The sequence below is a fragment of the Nematolebias whitei genome, chromosome 1 (assembly GCF_014905685.2).
Source record: "Nematolebias whitei isolate Nwh7 chromosome 1, NemWhi1, whole genome shotgun sequence".
NCBI lineage: Eukaryota > Metazoa > Chordata > Actinopteri > Cyprinodontiformes > Rivulidae > Nematolebias > Nematolebias whitei.
Window position 1 is genome coordinate 12057941 of NC_056498.1, and position 20906 is coordinate 12078846.

The window sequence follows — 20906 nt, forward strand, 5'->3', positions numbered from 1 at the left end:
TCCGCAGCGGCGCCGAACCAGAACCCGATCCGTGAGGCGGGAGGCGTAGTCGTGCAGGCGAGGGTCAAAACCAGAGAGCAGAGATGCGACAGTACCATGCAGGAGCGGGCGATAGGCAGGTCAGGAGCAGGCGTGGGTCGAGAACCAGCAGGAGAAGAATAAATCCAAAGGAGCAGGCGAGAGGCGAAGTCAGACGGTCCGGAGTCGATAACCAGGAAGCAAGCGAACAGAGGCGAGGATACGAAGACCGGGAGGAGGGACAGGAGCAGGGCAGGCAAAACAAGGCAGGAGGGAAACTATGAAAGGACATGAGACTATAAAGGAAAGTAGCGCGGGATATCTATTGGCAGGCAAGCTGTTTTCGACTATCTGGCGCTCACCCTGTGAACAGACCAGGTTTATAAAGGGTGCAGCGACAGGTGCAGCTAATGAAAACTAATCAGTGCAGAGTGAAGTGAAGGAAAGACAAATTTAAACTATCATGCAGCCAGCAGAGAGAAACAGACAGAGTGCTGCAGAAATAAAAGTCTCAAAACCAAAGAGAAACAAATATTAATAAGAAGAATAGAAGAGAAGAAAATCCACAGACACCAAGCAGTGAACAAAGTGACAAAAATATAAACTCAGACAGGCGTGAATCGTGACACTGTTGGGGCAAGAATCAGTTTTGTTGTGTGTTTCCTTGACTGATGAAGCCTTCTTGATCAAAGGCAAAACATTTCAGCACAAAATAAAGAAACTGTCCAGATGACCTGACTGAAAAATGTTGGATTGTATACCTGGATTATTGAGCATGGACTTTGTTGTTTTCAACCAGTTTGAAAAGACTGTCAACAAGGAAGAGGGCCGGCAATGGAGGAGGGGGTGTACCAAATAGACCATCTTATCACAAGCAGAACTGGTTTGTTCCACTTTGGAGTAAGCTGTTGGGGGACAAATCAGTTTTGATGAGTGTTTCCTTGACTGATGAAGCCTTCCGGATCAAAGGCGAAACATTTCAGCACAAAATAAAGAAACTGTCCAGATGACCTGACTGAAAAATGTTGGAGTGTGAATGGTTGTTTATCTCTATATGGTCCTGTTGTGGTTGCAACCTGTCCAGGGTGTACCCTGCCTCTCACACAGTGAATGTTGGACATAGGTATCAGCGACCCCCAATGACCCTGAGAGGAAGAAGCAAATTAAAATAATGGATGGGTCTACATCTGGTCAAATTTTAGAACCTGCCAAATTCATTATGGCAAACACAAACACACACACACAATTTTATAATTTGATCAGTTTTACATATATTTATCCACTATTTGATGTGAGTGTCACTGAGAATAATTCAATACACATAAGGCACTTTTACAAAACAATTCCACAAATTAGTTGCAAAGACCAGTCCGTTCTTGAGCTCCCTATAACCATCTTATCTGACCATCTTGGGCATTTGAAGTTGCTCGCTACTTAATGAAATATAAAATATAGTCAGAGGTCTTACTCATATCTCCACAGGGATCCATGACATTTTCCTCCTTGTTTCAGGCAAACTCAAAAAGTGTGTATGCCTACTTTCAATACATTTTGTTCAAATGCATCATTAAGGACTTGTAATGTAACATACTGCTGGAAGAACATTAGAAAATGTATCAAACGCAACACAAAAGCAAATCAATAATGTCTTTGTGTCCCGACTCTCCAGCATTGTTATCCAGATGTTCACACACCAATGGCCTTATATTTTATTTGCAGGGATTTTTTAGTGCTTGTTGCTAACATTTATGCAATTAGGTTTGATTTTCTTTCCTCTCTCTTTTTTAAACCAAGGTTTCAGGACCAATATTTATGTAGATGGTAATTAACACAGAGACAGCTTCCCACATGCTGCAGTCACTAGAGAAGGTTGTATATAATCTGGCACACAGTCAGACACATTTCATTTCATTGTCTGCTTCTACATCTTGACTGCTTCACCAACTGAAGTCTCTCTGCTCAAGTTTGCTCCTATCAATTTAGAAAAAAATAATTTTAGAATGTTACGTTCAGATAAGGGCGGCACGGTGGAACAGTTGATAGAGATGCTGCCTCTCAGCGAGAAAGTTGCCAGTTCAAATCCCGGCCAGGGACCTTTATGGGTGGAGTTTGCATGTTCTCTCTGCGCATGCATGGGTTTTCTCCGGGTACTCCAGTTTCCTCCCATAGACCAAAAACATGCATGTTAGGCTGATTGGTAACTCTAAATTGTCCCTAGGTGAGAGAGACAGTGAATGGTTGTTTGTCTCGTTTGTCTATTTGTGTCCATGTGATGGACTGGATACCTGTCCAGGGTGTCCCCCACCTCTTGCACAGTGATAGATGTATATGGGCACCAGTGACCCCCACAATTCAAAAAGGAAGAAGCAGGTAAACAATAATGGATGGATAGTCTGATAAAAGAGTTTTTAGCTCAGAAATATGTTGCTTGTAAAATACATGAAAGCTTCTCAATCAGTCAGGATATGGCAGAATGTAAGAGTTTAAAAGCAAGGCCACTGGACTTTTTTCCGTTAGTTGAAGATGTTTTTCTTTTCATCTTAAACGTTTTATCAATTCAAAAACCTGGAAACGCCACAGTTTCCATTTGAACTGGAAAGTTCCTCAGTTTCATTACTCAAGAGCAAAACATTTCCATTGAGAGAAAATAAAGTCCAATTGCCTTGTATTTCAACTTATAGGAAATACACTCATTGACAAAAACATGACACTCCCAGAAGGAATCACCTAATGTGCGGGCAGTTTTGTCCATACCTGGTATATGTATGTGGATTATTTAATTTGGAAGAAGCTGAAACATCTAATACAGGCAGTAGAGGGCATAACGTGCTGACATCACGAGTGGGGCAATTGTGTTATCAGGCATTTACCAAAGTTTCTAATAGTCAGTTGAAACAGTGAGTGAAGGTCAGCAGACACAGATGATGCCTTGCAGATGCATTTAACAGCATTATCAACACTTGACAGACTTTGATCATGGTTATGTTGTCAGTTGGCATGAGGCAGATGACTGTATTATGCAATTGTCTGGCATGTTAGGCATACAAATGTTCCAGTGAATTGATATCCAAACCAATATGTATGTGAGGTTTCCCGCATATATTGATTCCCATCACCCAAGACAGACCACACTAAAAGATTATCATATTTTGTGCCAGACTTTCTCAGACTCAGACAATGCCTACAGACCAAAATAATGATTGGACACTTTACAATACCTGGTGTCATTCAACATTGTCTTGATGACTGGACAAAATGTCCCATGCATAAGCTGCCATTAATACAAGAACAGAGACATATTTGTAGCAGTGCTATAACCATGAGGCATTAATTGATGACAAGTGGTGTCATAATATGTTCAACAGTGAATCTCAATTCTGCATTACCATGAATGACCATTGTGAGGATCATTGCACATGGTGGTGGTAAGGAGAGATGAGTAATTCTGCCAATTTTGGGAAAGAAACACCAGAGCATTACGCCTTGCATCATGCTATGAGGAGATATATGGTATAATTTCTGTTGATACACTTGGTGGATTGCCAGAAGTGACTTGGTGGTGCTTGACAAAACACCATAAGGGTTGGGGGATTTATACACCAAAACACAACATGTGACATGTGTCCACATGTCTTACTCCTACTGACAAAGCATCCAGGGGCAGTCTTTCAAAAAGGTATGGTCTGTCCACACAAGGCATTTGTGGTTTGTGGTCTGCCTATGTCAAGTTGAGGTATCGATGTGGCCAACCAGGTCCTCTTTTTACCACAACTGAACATGTGTGACATTAACTCAGACATAAACTATAACTCAGTGTGGATCTGATGGATCTCAACAACAACTGCTGTAAGGTGAATTGATGCACAGTCTGTCTGATTTTGTTTTGCAACAAATCAATGCTTGAATTCAGCCTCGAAAGGTTCCACAGCTTACTAAAATGGAATCATCAGTGTAGTCACAATGCCAACTGTGTCATCTTTTTGATCTGATGCAATCAGTGTAATACAGTTACATGAACTTTTATGACCAGTTTCAGTCATTTTCATTTTATGTCCAGCACTTTTTCTGGGTGCTTAATTTGCTTTGTCTGTGAGTGTGCTTTCAATAATTAAGCAATTTCTGCAATAAATGTTATCGTCCTTGTAATATTGAAATACATTCAGACAAAGATAATTTATTACCTGCTTGTAGAAATGCTTTATGTGTTTTCTTTGTTAGATGAACAATAAGTTTTTCTTTTCATTTTGTTGTGAATGCACATGAGGATTAACAAAGAATTAACCACCTGTGATCATCTGTGCTGAATAGCAAAATTAAAAGTAGTTTATTAAACACACATACACATGTGTGTACACACACACAAATGCACACAACTAACAAACAAGTAGCCCACTAGGAAATGATTCATTGTTTATTCGTTCAGTGAAATTCATTAATTATTTTGTATATTTTGCTTTTGATGTAACTGACAGATTATTAAATCAGACGTTTTAATTTTTTTTTTTTATATAAACTTCTCAGTAACCAAGCACAGACTGCTGTCTTTTAAGAGATAAAAACAAAAATTATTGAAAGTAAATAAGCAATTAGGTTCCATTTCCATTTCACAAATAAAATGTGTGTTTATGTGTGTGTATTCAAAGATATGTATATAGGGGCGGCTATGGCTGAGTGGTTAGATCAGTCATCCTACAATGCAAGAGTTGGGTGTTTGATTCCACCAGCAGTCACATGATGAAGTGTCCCAGGGCAAGACACTGAACCCCTCATTGCCTCTGATGTGTGTCCTTGGTGTATGAATGCGATCTAAAGCTCTGATTATTCTTTGTAGAGATCTAGTAGAGTGCTGTATGAATAGGTAAATGAGGGCACAGATTACAGTGCAAAGCACTTTGAGTATCTTCATTAAATAAAAAGGCACTATATAAGTACAGTCCATTTAGCATATATAATATATAGAGATAGGACATATATGTCAAACTCAAGGCCCGGGGGCCAAATGTGACCCTCATTGACACCTTATCTGGCCCCAAAGATGATATGTGAAAAGTAAACTTCTTCTATCTCTTGAGTTATTTTAGTAATCCTTGATTATGATGTTGAAAACACAAGAGAGAACATCAAATGAGACCAATTAAACTCTTGTTGAGGAACCTGTGACCAAGAAAATGTTGGGTATCTGATTTGAGTTAATGTTGTTTCTGAAATTGAAAAAAGGTTTTAATTTTGGCCCCCTTTTGTAAGTGAGTTTGACACCCCTAATATAGGGGTTTGCACAACTTATTTTTTTTAAAGTCCACTTCAACATGATAAAAGTCGAGTCAATGTTGACTACTCGCTGTGACGTCATAGGAACTCAAGATACCATATTACCCATATTCACAGGAAAAAAAAAAGTCATTTATTCAGAATAACAAAAACAAAGAACAACAAAACATCAGGAGTGAATATTTATGCTCCTACAATTTATCATACTGCAAATAAGTCACAAGAAAACCAAAACCAGTATTAAGCTGCAAAAGTGAAAGAAATATGCCTATTTTTCCTCTTTTCCAAGATTTGGCCTGCTCGTCGCCTTACATCTGCTTGGAAGAATCCATTTTGTAGCCAGCAATCACATGACTGCGACTAGTCGACGTGAAATTTCAAAACTCACGAGATGTCCTAGAATCGCTTAGTTGATTCAACCACAAATGTATATAGCTTCTTCCTTTCCGGGTCACAAGAAGTCACTGGTATCCATATGCAGCATCCACTGCAAGACAGCGAGAAGTGTGGGACACCCTATACAGGTCACACATGTACCAAGTGAACATACAAACTCCTCCCAGAAAGGCCCCTAGCTGGGATTCGTTCTAGTGCCCTTCTCTCTGAGAGGCAACAGCTCTACCAACTGATCCACCATGCCGCCAACAGATTGCATTGATTTTACACTTTGTCACTATCATCCAGAGCAGCACTTTGCAGCAGTAGAAGAAAAACACTACCTTTTAACAAGTAGAAACCTCCAGCAGAACCAAGCTCAGGATTGACAATAATCTGCCCTGACTTACCAGGGTTAGAGAGGACATAAAAGCAATTCAGACAAATACAGAATGGCTGATCCAGTGTAGTTTCTTTGGGTATAAGAAAACCATTTTACTTATAAAATTAATTACAGATACAAATTACGAATATCTCATGAACCAGTTTGTGAATTTCAGTGAAACTCATCGAAATTAACCACAGGATGGACATTAACAACGGATTAATCTTGTCGTACCATATACTGTACCTACACATTGTTTAAAGCTTTGTAAAATTATAAAATGTGTTTACCATGTTTCCCAGTTCTTAATACGTCTGAAAACCAGACACGGGGAAATGAGAAAAATGGCATAGAGGTAAACTTAAGGACCTAACCTAAGGACCTTAGGTTAACTTAATTTGACCGTGGTCATGCAGTACAGTCTTTTTCACATACACTTTTCTTAATCCATTTGACACAGAGCTCCTGGGAAACCCTACCATTGCTGTATATGTCACCACATGGGTTACTTTCTGCCAGAAGCTCCACTCTGTCCCTGCATCCGCTGTTTGGCCACAAAGCTATCATGAAGGAAATGCTTCATTTTTTCATCAGACAGACTCCTGCATACACGATATCTACACCATCTCCATTCAAGAGATTTGGGACCTTTAACTATTCAATTCAGTTCAAATCCATTTATTTATAAAGCACCAAGTCACAACAGAAGTCATCTAAGGGCACTGAACAGAAACATTTATATATAAAAATAATAAGTTAACAGCAACATTCATATATAAACATAATAAGTTAACACTATTTATCTGAGGAGCAGACTGCTTTGAGTTTAACTTCATCGCAGAACTCTCATCTTGAGCAAGAATGAAGACTAACAGTAGAAAGGAAAAACTCCCTCATGAGGAAGAAACCTTTAGCAGAACCAGACTAATTTACAATTCAATTAAATTATGTTTATTTCTATAACGCCAAATCACAACAAAGTTGTCTCAGGGCACTTTACAGGAACATTCACATACATAAAAGCCAATTAGTAAAGTTCTCTATCTAAGGAATCCAGCAGACAAGTTGAATATTGGCTTTGTTGCAGTCTCCCATCCTGAGCAAGCACAATGGCAAACCACCCATTTCGTTCTGATCACAATTTTTTCTGATTGCGCTGAACAAACAAAAAATAACTCGAACGGGGCGTTTACATGACACATTTTCATTCCGAGCGGCTGTTTAACCCATTTACTTGTGTTCATGTAAACATAGTTTATGAGTGGCCTGTGGGGGGTGGGGGTGGGGGGTGGGGGGTGGGGGGGTGGATCCCTCACAAAAACAAAAAAAAGTGTGCCCCCCGCCCGCTGCCCTCTCTATTGGACAGTTTTATCATCCTGAGTCCCAAGCTTTTGCTTGAGGTGAATTTTTACCTTCCTTTAGCTATTTATGATTAGTAGTCTAATTGACATAAAAACAAACATTGTTTTTGAACAATTAGTATAATTATATTAGTACTAATATATAATATAATAATGTAAAAATATATATTTTTATAACAAAAAATAAAACTTGACATCTTGTCCCCCTGAATAAGGACAACCGGTCTAAAACCAATGTCCTCAACAGTAGGATGCAGGGTCTCAAAAGTTTATACAGTAACCTACACATTCATTTTCTCCAGGCACTCCAGTTTCCTCCCACAGACTAAAAACATGCATGTTAGGCTGATGGGTAACTAAATTGCCCCTAGGTGTGAGAGAGAGAGAGTGAATGGTTGTTTGTCTTGTTTGTCTCTATGTGTCCCAGTGATGGACTGGAGACTTGTCCAGGGTGTGCCCCGCATCTCGCATAGTGATAGCTGGACATGGGCGCCAGTGACTCTGCAAACTGAAAAAAGAAGAAGCGAGTAAAGATAATGATGAATGGATGGATGGATGGTGCAAACTTCAGCAAGTTGAATAATGACAGTGTTTTTTCTCTATAAAATATCAACTGCAAAAAATGTAGACCTATGTATAATCAGAAGGTGATTCCCTAACATATATTCTGTGTTTGTCAAATAAGTTTTCAGTAGTAATAATGAATGACAAGTGTAACCTTTCATTGTACTCCTTTGTCTCTCTACTCATAATTCTACTAGAGTAAAACAATTTCAATATAATACCGTGATCTTGTTCTCTACCAGACCCCTGCTACTCTTGTAATAATGCATAAAGTACAAAGAGTTCTAAAAACCCTATTGTACCCCATATTGCTGATTTAATGAATATTTAGTAATACAAGTGCATAATACCTTGCACTTTTCTCAAGCATTTAAAGAAGAGGCATTGATCACAATGTGTGGGATGCAAATTGGCCTTATGAGAATACCTGAACAAACCAAGGCCCCATCAATGCTGATTTCTACACAAACAGGGTGACATTCATTATTGCTTTATAGATCTCCTGTGAACTCAGCTAGCTCTATGACATTTATTTCCTAATCCAGCCTTCCAAACAGACATGACCTCCCACAGAGTTAATACAGCACAGGCGACATCAAATTACTCGGAAATGAGGCCTGATTGCTGATGTGCCTGCTGCTGTCATGCCGTCAGTCAGGTTTCAGACTGTTTGCGCTCGGTGCTCATCAGAACTTTGCAAGACTTCTCAACACAGAGAATAAAACTTATTTAATTTATTTATGCATTTTTTTCAAACTACTTATGCATTTATGTACCCAGACTGTTAAGCGACACCACCAAGTCATTGGTTCAGGTATGTTGATGACAACTGGGTTAGAATTAAATCTCAGCAAGTCCAACATTTCAATCATCACATCAACTCTGTGGATAAATATATAAAGTTCACATGAGGAGATGTTAAAGAAGCAGGTTGGCTTTCTTGTACTGTGAAGTCTCAGTTTCTGACAGAGGACATTTGCAAACTGATGTGTACTGCAAACCCACCCACACAGACCAGTACTTGTGGTTTGACTCCCATCACCCACTGGAGCACAAGTTAGGAGTCATGAGGACTCTGTACCACAGAGCAGACAGCGTCCTCTCTAAAACCTCCAGTATAGTCGGGCGTACGTCAGTCCGCGGAGGTCCGCGCATACCGCATTAGAGTCAAAGTGGATGCCTGAAGAGCATGTCCGTGCAAAGCTAAATTTTTATGACCTTGTACATGTACTCGGTGTTGCACAATAAACTGCCCGGTGACGGACTGTTTTGTATGTGACACCAATGTATTAAATTCCACTTTCTTCATCCCTGATCTGGCCTTTTATTTTTTTTCCAAGAGGTAAGTGATCTCTTCCTCCTCCTCCATTGACACCATGACTGAAATGGTGAGAAATGAAGGAATTTGTCACGAGTGAATTAAAATCATGTCCAACGTGGCTGCGGGAGGGTCTGGAGACTTCCTGGTGGGCCGGTCTGATGTATGGGCTGCAGGGTCAGTGCTCCTTGGTTTTTTTTTTTATTATAACTTTTTATTAAGAATATATAAACACAGAACACCCCTGCGGCTGGGGCTGCCAGCTCTTGTTTTTTTTTTGTTTTTTTTGTGACCTGTCAATCAATCCAGTATGCATGTCAGAAAATGACTGATCAGTGACCTCAATTTGTCCCGAAGGTAAAGATTCCTTGTCTGCGGAGCTGATTGCAGCCTCTCAGGATGGACACTTGAGTATGAAGTTTCAACCCTCTGCAGATAGTGTGCACAGTTTCCGTGCGGCTGACAGGACATGCAAGTATACTGGAGCCTTAACTCAGGTACCAGGCAGAAGGAGAAATCCCACACAAGACAGGCTGTAACTCTGAGAAATGTGGATATCCGAACTGGGCCTTCCTGAAAGCAGAGAGGAAACCCAAACAGGACTCCAGCCAGCCATCAGGTGAAAAGAAGGAACCCAGACCAGTGGTCATTCTGTATGTTGCTGTAAATATAAACACAACATCTCAGTGGCTTTTAAATCCCAAAATACATTACGGGAAAGACTGGTCCATCCTAAAGATCCGGTCCCCAGGCATATATGTACACACACATATAGAATGTATGTGTGTGTATTTATGTGTGTGTGGGGTGAGGGCGGGGGATACCAACAAATATAAAATGTCTATAATGAAAATACCTGTATTTATAACTGAGACTTGGTGTGGATTAGAGAAAATCCACTAAAACTACTTTACAAATTTAAACTTGTGCACCAGATTTTTCCATCCATCCATTATCTTTACCTGCTTCTTCCATTTTGGGTCACGGGGGTCACCAGTGCCCATGTCCATCAATCACTGTGCAAGGGGCGGGGTACAACCTGGACGGGTCTCCAGTCCATCACAGAGACACATAGAAACAAATGAGACAAACAACCATTCACTCTCTCACGCACACCTAGGGACAATTTAGAGTTACCAATCAGCCTAACATGCATGTTTTTGGTATGTGGGAGTAAACTGGAGTACCTGGAGAAAACCCACACATGCACAGAGAGAACATGCAAACTCCATCCAGAAAGGCCCCCGGACCGGGATTTGAACCAGGGACCTGCTCGCTGAGAGGCAACAGCTCTACCAGTTGTGCCACCGTGCTGCCTCACTAGATTCTTGTTTAAAACAAATGTTGACATAAAGTAAGTTCTAAGTAAAGTATTACCAGGAAAATAGAAGTAAAACAAAAATATTAAATATCAAATTTTTGGACATTCATGTCTATGATGAGTGAATGCAAAAGTTTGACTGCAATTATGTCTCAGGATGGGTAACCCAAGGCAAACATGCAAACTCTAACTAATGAACTTTAACATTGCGTTTGTGTGAAGGCACTTTATCTTTATTTTTCCTGCGTACATAAAAGCACAAGTGTTTGAAGTAGCCACACACCAATGAATCTTGATTTCAGTTACAATAGAATCAATATGACACAATAAGGTGGTGCTTGTAAGCACTTTTTGTCCACACCCTGGGAGGATTATTGTAATTAGTCCATCAATCCACTTCAAAACAGTCATCACAACACTGCACCACATTCATTCAGAACTATCATTCTCAGCTAAAGGACTTAATCACACATTTTTCATGCACACAAACACATCATCCGATGCATGAACCGAGCTAGCAAGGTAAATATTGACTCACAGTCTGCTCATTAAAGGGCTCTTTCAACTACTGAAGCCTAAAAAAGACATTTAGAGTTTGCTATTTTAAATGGCCACCTTGTATATTCTATCTGTCGTGTGTGAGGTTTCTGCTATAAATAAATCATTTAATACTATTGGATCAAGTTTTAGGTCATCCAGGATGTTAGGAATTACATGATTGCACTGTAAATGCTGAAAACACAGTTCATATGAAGAGAAGGGTTAATCTCATTATGCTTAAAAGTTAAGCCAAGTTTGTACAATGAGCACAGCTTCGGACCCATTTTCCCTACCAGCTGTTGTCTGTATTCCACTGAGCCATGATTTGTTTTGAATTATCTTTACAGCCAGCTCAGAGTTACAATAAGGATGATGCTTTGCCCCCCGATGCTTGTTGTTTGGCTTTGGTTTGAATTGGTTTGTTGGGGCAAAATGTCATACAGTCACCAGTTTTGAAGCGCTGCAGAAATGAAAGGCCTAGCATTTCTTAAACAAGTGCTTATAGCTCACTGCCTTTCATGCCAGAGCTTCAGATTAGGGTTATGTGATGATGAGAAATGGCAAAGTTGTGGACATTCAGGTAAAAATCTAGAAAATAATGTTATGCATGATCTCATTATATCATTGGCATCAGAAGAATTTGTAATGTGGGTGGGACACGATGTTGGGGGAGGTCTGCGGTTCCTCCTCCATAAAATTTTGAATAAATCAGGTGCCATTTCCTGCATTCTGGTGTATTTTAACGGGTTGTTAATCATTTTTGTTTACCAACATATGTAAACGCTTGATTCAGTGACTATTTTAGAAAGCATGGCACTAAGCTAGCGTGCAACACAGAGGTGTCTGCCCCCCCCCCCCACCTCCCACCCCACCCCGTCAAGTGATAGAGGAAACACTGCATGTGGTGTGGTGAGTTGTAGTTAACCAGGAAAACCTGGAGTAGACTTTTAGTCGTTTGAGTATTCTCCTATTAATCAAGTGGAATGGTTTAGTTCACGACGAAATAGAAACAGTGCTGGGTGAACTAATATTTCATGGTAAATGTGAGGGGGTCCAAACAATTTATTTATTTATTTATTTATTTTATATGAAGGGGACGTTGCAATGCCTATGCGTTATATTACTAGAAGTCATACCCTGAGTGTAAATATTTCACAGCTATTAGCACATCAAATCTTAGCTCAGTATCTGCAAAATGGACCAAGTTATAATCCTTTCTATGTTGGCAAATATTAGTTGTGGCAACCATTTTGAATTGGACTGACTTGAGAAGGTAATATTCGTAGGTGTATGTCCAATCATTAACTTCTGAAAGGGTTTTTTTTTGTTTGTTTTTTTGTTTTTTCTGAAAGTTTAATAACAACCCATTCAGTGGGTCACGAGATATTTTGCTAACAAACAGGGTTGACTCCAACTCATAAAGCTAGTTTTAAACAAATATTTTAACTTGTACCACTTTGAGTATGTGTTGTGAATGATCCACATACTTATTTGCTTCGAACTTTAGCACAAGTTGCATAAAACTGACTGACTTATAGGCATTTTTGGTTTTCCAACATAGCTGGCTGTGGTGCTTTTCTCAAATTAGGTTGGATCTGAAAGTTATTCTTATCTAACTGATAAGGGCAGTGCTTCATAAAAACAGCAGCCCAGGTACATTCCCTTCAGATGGCTGTACGGAACGTATTTTCGTTGTACTTAACTGTACAATGACAATAAAGTTGATTCTGATTATAGATGTACATCATATGATGCTTTCCTAACAGTTGCATTAAAATCTGTCCAGTGGTCATTTTGATACTTTTTGGAGTTTACTCCAAGAAGTTGATGACAACATTTAAAACAAAGATCTTTGAGTGTTTATTGGAGAGTGGTCTCAGCTATTATTCACTAAATTCAAATCAATGTTTGTAAAACCGACAGAGTTATAGTCATTTGTATGTGTATTAAAGTCACTTGGCTGTGGTAGCCATGATTTGTGTTGACTCCAAAAGTTATTTGATTGTAGATATACAATGATTTCTGCAAGTTTATTAAAATTTGTCTAGTAGTACTTTGGCTATGCTGGTAACAGTTATGCATGTACAGGGTTACGGACACAAATATAACCGTTGTGATCAGTGGTGTAATTTACGCGATACTCAGGTATATGGAGTATATCCACTAGAAAAGCTTAAGAATTTCAATATACCCACTTAAAAGTGCCCGATGATACATGACATATCATTGGGCACGTGTCATTGATACATTATATGGTAGATAAACACTTCCGTAACAATCTTTCTGTACGCAGCGCTTTGCTTTGATATTGTTTTATAAATACTATAACGTTTTTACTACAAAGCCAACTGTCATACAAAGTTTGTTGTTCATTTATGCAAATACAGTATAAGCATCAGAGAAATTTGGAAAAGTTCAATATGCTTGAAAATCTAAATAAATTGACAATTGCATTGTACTAACCAGTGTACGTTGGTTTCTAAGCACTGTATACACACTACAAAAATGTAGACTACATCACTGGATGAAATAGCCCCACACTGGGCTTGTATATAAAGTCAGTAGACAAACATGTAAATAGACTAAGGGCAAAGAAACTCTGTCTAAAAGAGAATCTGGTTCTGCTGGGCACATGTCTGATGAAGCTTAGAAACGCTATTACCTTTTTGTCACTGGAGCTGTTCTCCCTGGTTTAGCTCCAGAAGAAGCAGTGACCTTTTCAGCACCGCACCACATCAGGTCTATTACACGCTGACAGTTCACCTCTCCTGTTTCTTTGGGAGAGGATAATACCAGCTCCCCCTTTTTTATAGTGATGAAAAAGCAACGCTGGCCTTAGTGGGATTTCATTTTCCCTGCTCGTGGAGCTTCTATAGGCAGGGAGCACTAACAGTCACGTTTACCTGAAAGCAATCACCAGGAATGACAGTTCCTTCAGTGTGTGACTGAATATCAATAAATCTCATTATGTTTTTTTTTTTTTATTGAACATTGAAGCAATACCAGCTTTCAGAAGTGAGGCTGGATTATCTTCTGAGGTGGGCTATAAGCTTGATGATCCTAAATCACCATGGGAAGCCTCCATTAAACATGTAGTTATAGGGATTGATAGAAACTGATACAGTAATCCAGACTGCATAGTTGCAGATTTAATATTACATCTGTGCGTTCTTTATTTTGCTGAATCACTGTACGGCTATTTTTTTCTTCAGATTTTTATTGCCACTGGAGGTGGTTAGAGCTCTAAGATCATAGTGACTCAGAACTGTGTCTGCAGTCTGACTCCCACAGGTACCCTATCCATTCATCTGCTCCTTTCAAGCACACATTTCTTTGTTTTTGCCTTTTCAGCTACATCGCTAAGCAGTGATCGTGTTTTATATGTACAATGCACTTCAATAATTGCCTTTGGCACCCTCCCTATTCTTTATGCCAAAAGTGAGGCTTAAAGCAACAATCTCACCAGGGCCTCATGGATGTTTCATTTGTGTGTTTGAGTGAGTGTGTGTGTGAGATGTATAGAAAAAGGGGTGAGTACTAAATCTTTTATGTCTCTCTTAAAAACAAGGATTGTTACAGCCCTTGAAAGTGAAAAATCATTCAGAAAAAGAAAAAATCAAGATTCGGACAAACGTGAGTACATTTCCTTGATTCTTAAATGCAAGGAGACACAATAGCTACACCCACAGAGCTGGTAATGAATGATCAACCTAGTATTATCCTTTTATCCTCAGCCTTACTGTTATGCCATTACTGTGGTGCCTTTTTTTTTTTTTTTACTGGTGTTGTACATTTATTACAGAACATTAAACTTTCTTTCCATCCGTGCAGACAGATACATCACAATCTCAACATGTATTTTACATGAGCTGATGATCTACAAATGGTTTTGTTTTCAGCATGGTAACAATGTGATATGAGCTGATTTGGTTCCGATGCAGGGTTGTGTGTCTGTGTTGCTATGTCCAGGTGGCGAGGAGGTAGCACACCAGAAAAGTTGGAAAAACTAGTCTGGGCTCATATGCTGCTTTGAGAGGCCTGACATGAACTGCAGCACTGAAGAGCTGACCACACACTGTGTTCCCACATGACTGAAAAAAAAAAAAAGCATCTGCTTGGGTCAAATTCATTGATGTCAGTGATTTTGTCACTGTTTTAAATTTCCCTGGCTTCTGAGCTAGTGTGGACGCTGTCCGCTCTGTGGTACAGAGTCCTGATGACTCCTAACTTGTGCTCCAGTGGATGATGGGAGTCAAATCACAAGTACTGGTCTGTGTGGATGGGTTGAGTGGCGAGGGAGAATGCAAAATCTCACACAAGACATGCCTAGACTAGAGCAATGTGGATACCCTAACTGGGCCTTCCTGAAAGGAGAGAAGAAACCCAAACAGAACTCCAGTCAGCCATAAGGTGAAAAGGAGGAACCCAGACCCAGACCAGTGGTCATTCTGAATGTTGCAGGAGTATCAGAGAAACTGACATTTAATTTCTAATAATTACGTTCCAGTGTCTTTCAAATCCCAAAATATGTTACGGCAAGGACTGGTCCATCCCAAAGATCCAGCCCTCAGGCACAAACAGAGTAATATTGTATATGCTGTTCATTGCCAGGAGGAAACTAACATTCACTGTCACTGAACACTGTTGGGGAAACTAAACATCCACTGGTCAAAAGAATGAACCAGCACAGAAGAGCAACATCATCAGGCCAGGACCCTGTGGTCTACACTCATCTGCAGGCCAGCAGTCACTCTTTCAGGAATGAAGATGTTCATTTCCTTGAGAGGAACATGATGGTTTGAGAGTGGAGTGAAGGAGGCCATCTATGGGAAGATAACTCATCCATCATTAAACAGGGGCAGAGGCCTCCGGTTCAACTGCCCCCCTCCTACATTGCTGTTATTGCTATCAATCAGCCCCCTGTGAACAGCAAGTGGCCATCAGGGCACTAACGATTGGTCGTTAGACTGATGGTCCTCATTTTACATGTGAACAACTAGTTCTGGATGTCACTAGCAAACTTGTTGATACATTATGAGAAGGCAATGCTTATAAAACTGAGTTTGTTGCAGCTCCTCAGACTAAAAGAGTATTTTGAATAAAATATAAAACTTTTCAGCAAGAAGAATATGTCCAGAGAACTTGACTCAGCCTTGCTAGATACACTTTTAAGCAATATAAAAAATAGAAAGCATGGTTTCCTCAAATGATAGGGGTGGGATATATGGGAATATAGGAGATTATAAGGGATTAGGGGATATATAGTGCCTTGCGAAAGTATTCGCCCCCCTTGAACTTTTCAAACTTTTGCCACATTCCAGGCTTCAAACATAAAGATATGCAATTTTTTTTTTTTTTTTTGTGAAGAATCAACAACAAGTGGGACACAGTTGTGAAGTGGAATAAAATTTATTGGATGTGTCAAACTTTTTTAACAAATAAAAAACTGAAAAGTGGAGCGTGCAATATTATTCGGCCCCTTTACTTTCAGTGCAGCAAACTCACTCCAGAAGTTCAGTGAGGATCTATGAATGATCCAATGTTGTCCCAAATGACTGATGATGATAAATAGAATCCACCTGTGTGTAATCAAGTCTCTGTATAAATGCACCTGCTCTGTGATAGTCTCAGGATTCTGTTCAAAGTGTAGAGAGCATCATGAAGACCAAGGAACACACCAGACAGGTCCGATATACTGTTGTGGAGAAGTTTAAAGCCGGATTTGGATACAAAAAGATTTCCCAAGTTTTAAACATCCCAAGGAGCACTGTGCAAGCAATCATTGAAATGGAAGGAGAATCAGACCACTGCAAATCTACCAAGACCCGGCCGTCCCTCTAAACTTTCATCTTGAACAAGGAGAAGACTGATCAGAGATGCAGCCAAGAGGCCCATGATCACTCTGGATGAACTGCAGAGATCTACAGCTGAGGTGGGAGAGTATGTCCATAGGACAACAATCAGTCGTACACTGCATAAATCTGGCCTTTATGGGAGAGTGGCAAGAAGAAAGCCATTTCTCAAAGATATCCATAAAAAGTGTTGTTTAAAGTTTGACACAAGCACCTGGGAGACACACCAAACATGTAGAAGAAGGTGCTCTGGTCAGATGAAACCAAAATCAAACTGTTTGGCCACAATGCAAAATGATATGTTTGGCGTAAAAGCAACACAGCTCATCACCCTGAACACACCATCCCCACTGTCAAACATGGTGGTGGCAGCATCATGGTTTGGGCCTGCTTTTTGTCAGCAGGGACAGGGAAGATGGTCAGAATTGATGGGAAGATGGATGGAGCCAAATACAGGACCATTCTGGAAGAAAATCTGTTTGAGTCTGCAAGAGACCTGAGACTGGGACGGAGATTTATCTTCCAAGAAGACAATGATCCAAAACATAAAGCCAAATCTACAATGGGATGGTTCACAAATAAACGTATCCAGGTGTTGGAATGGCCAAGTCAAAGTCCAGACCTGAATCCAATCAAGAATCTGTGGAAAGAGCTGAAGACTGCTGTTCACAAACACTCTCCATCCAACCTCACTGAGCTCGAGCTGTTTTGCAAGAAAGAATGGGCACGAATTTCAGTCTCTCCATGTGGAAAACTGATAGAGACATACCCCAAGAGACTTGCAGCTGTAATTGCAGTAGAAGGCAACACTACAAAGTATTAACGCAAGGGGGGCGAATAATTTTGCACGCCCCTATTTTCAGTTTTTTATTTGTTAAAAAAGTTTGACACATCCAATAAATTTCATTCTACTTCACGATTGTGTCCCACTTGTTGATTCTTCACAAAAAAAAAAAAAAAGTTATATCTTTATGTTTGAAGCCTGATATGTGGCAAAAGGTTGAAAATTTCAAGGGGGCCGAATACTTTTGCAAGGCACTGTATGTATACTGTAAATGGTGGTGGGTGTAGGGGAACACCACCTCAGAAAAGAACACCTCTTCTCAGAAAACAGTTTATCTCAGCTCAAACAGAAAAGAGTTCACCTCATCTCAAACAAACATCATTCATGTGTTTTTGTGTTTGAAACTGTTTAAATAAGATGCATCTATTCCCATGGGAACAAACAAACTTTGTTTTACAGGTGTTCAACTCAGCTCACAAATGTCTTAGTTGACACTAATGTGAATATAATAGAAAAACTCATTGTGTTAACCTCTGCCAATATGAACTCATTTCCCATGAAACAGACAGATTGTTTTAATGAGTTTTGGTTCAACTGACCTCGAAGTTTGAAACATCTGCTGAGACTTTACCTTTATCAAAAAAAAGTATTACTCCCAGGCAGATAACACATGAAATGACCCTTTTGTTTAATGACATTTTCCTTTCAGGAGATGAACAGCAACACCTTTTGAGGAACATTGCATGTTATTGATTCTGTTTAATTTCATACCTGAATGTTTATCCATGAAAATGTGTGTTTTAAGTAATCTCTCTTTAATAATATATTTAGTCTTATTGTCTCTTTTGAAAGAGTAACATTTAAAGGCAGACAGAGAAAATGGACTTTAGATTTTATAAAACATGAGAAAGATTTAGGACCATCCCTCTTCTGAGAGGTGGACCAAAGTCAAATCTGTAACACACAAAGAGTTAATTTAAGTTTCACTTCTTCAATCACTTCTTCTAAAAGCACTTCACTTCTACTTCTTCATCAACGACTTAACACACTTCAACTGGACTTCGAGCAAACTTCAGAGAAAGACGCATCCTCCTAGAGAGACATCCTAGGAAGATAATTAAGAAGAGAATCAGCCTTTCTGCATACGTCTCAATACGAGAAAACGTGACCGAACCAGAACCATCACACTGCAGAGTGGTAAATCCCAGCTGACTTCAGAGCCAGTGGCCGGACCTTCATCCCTCCAACCGGTGATAGGTGAACTTTGAGAAGACAATCAGCCTCTCAGTCACCAGGGAATCTCAGGCTTTGCTGGTATCATTTTAAGTAGCTGTGGATCATTCTGACATCTCGTTCTGGTGAGAGAGACTCTTCAATGCACTTCTGGTGAACCTATAACAACTGCAAGCCTAGCTCACTTTAGACACAAATTTGAACTACTTCACAAACAGAACCAGTCCAAAATCTGCCTTTTTAAGTTTCACTGATTTGAATAATCAATTAGACCTTTGGTGCTGTAGTGAGTCACGTGGGTACGTGTCACTTGTTGTAGTATGACAATATATGTGGTATATATTTATGCATACTTTTCACGAGTTCTTCATTTTTCTGACTGTGTAATGTCGTGTATTGAATTCAACAGAAATGCGAACGAGAGACGTTATTATCTTTGACCCATCAAATGAATGGAGTCATTTATTTTCAGAATCAAAGTTTAACATCAAACATTTACATTAATTTGGCAAAATATGAAAATAATAACAGACAGTTTCACAAATAATGAACTTCAAATCACTCGGCGGTGATTTGAGGACTTTGCTTCAGATATTTCTAAAAATATCTGTACTGATTTATGAGAGAGAGGTGAGATTAAGAGGAAATTGAGATTTATCTTACAGAGGAATATGTGAGGGAATTTAATCTGTTTGACCAGAAATTGCACGCTCACATCAGGTATCTCAGCTTATCCCAGGTACACTTTAGTCGAAGAAGAAACCGTTACCTTGTTGACGATAGATCACCTCAGTAAGAACCTTCAGACTGATATCAGCGTCTCCGTTGAGAACAGCTAAAATCCTTGGAGAGTCGTGCGTGGTTAGTTCAAAACAGAATTATAATCCCAAAACGTCTCTGGATTCTCAGCAACTCTGACTCTTCATTGTCAGTAGCTCTCAGACTCTTTCAGATCTTCTGGACTCTAACTCCAAAACTCTCCATAACTCTAGTTCTCTGAATTCCCATGAATTCTCTTCAGAACTCCTTGAGAACTCACTGCACTCCATGGAATCTCTGCACTCCATGGAATCTACTGCACTCTATGGAATCTACTGCACTCCATGGAATCTACTGCACTCCTTTTCACCATTCCAACTCTAAACTCAGAACCGGGAAGTTGTCACATTTTAAATGAGTTTACTTCCGAGTTTACTTCAGAGCTTTCTGATTCGTGGATGGACCAGAAAGAGGAGTGGTTTTGTGACGTAAGATGTTATCTAAGCCAAGGTCAGAGAATGAGATTGTTTTAACAACTGACAGAGAGATTATTGCAGGAGAGCAGACTTCGTGGAGTCAACTCTTGGTAATCTTCTGAAAAAGTTTAAACATGACATCTTTCTCGGTAAACATTTTAGTTGACCGAAAACCAACCTTTCACATACTTACGACAGCTTGCTCATTTCAGACAGAAAATCAAGAAATGCATATTCAGGTGATTTCTTCTTTGAATGAGGAATAAAAATCATTACTTACTGTTTATGTAAAATAAAAATGAGTAGTTCTTTTCAACCTGTAAGCATTGAGTGAAACTAACACAATTTGATTATCAAACATTTGTAAAACAGTAATGATTATAAAGGATTGTCTTTTCTGCTTGATTAATTCAAGAAAGAAAGTCATCAGATGGCTCAGACTTATTCAGATCAATGAAAATAACAGTCTCTGTCCATCTGGTAGATTTGAGGTCATCAGGGTCAGATGAGGGTCAGATCATCAGGTCATCTGGTTCACTACAGTCCCCCCTTTGGAAATCATCACCTGTCCATGGGGATGAATTCCAACCGTGAACTTAGACCTTCAAATGTCCTTGAGCTTGATGTAATCCAGCAAGGAAGACCAAAGTCA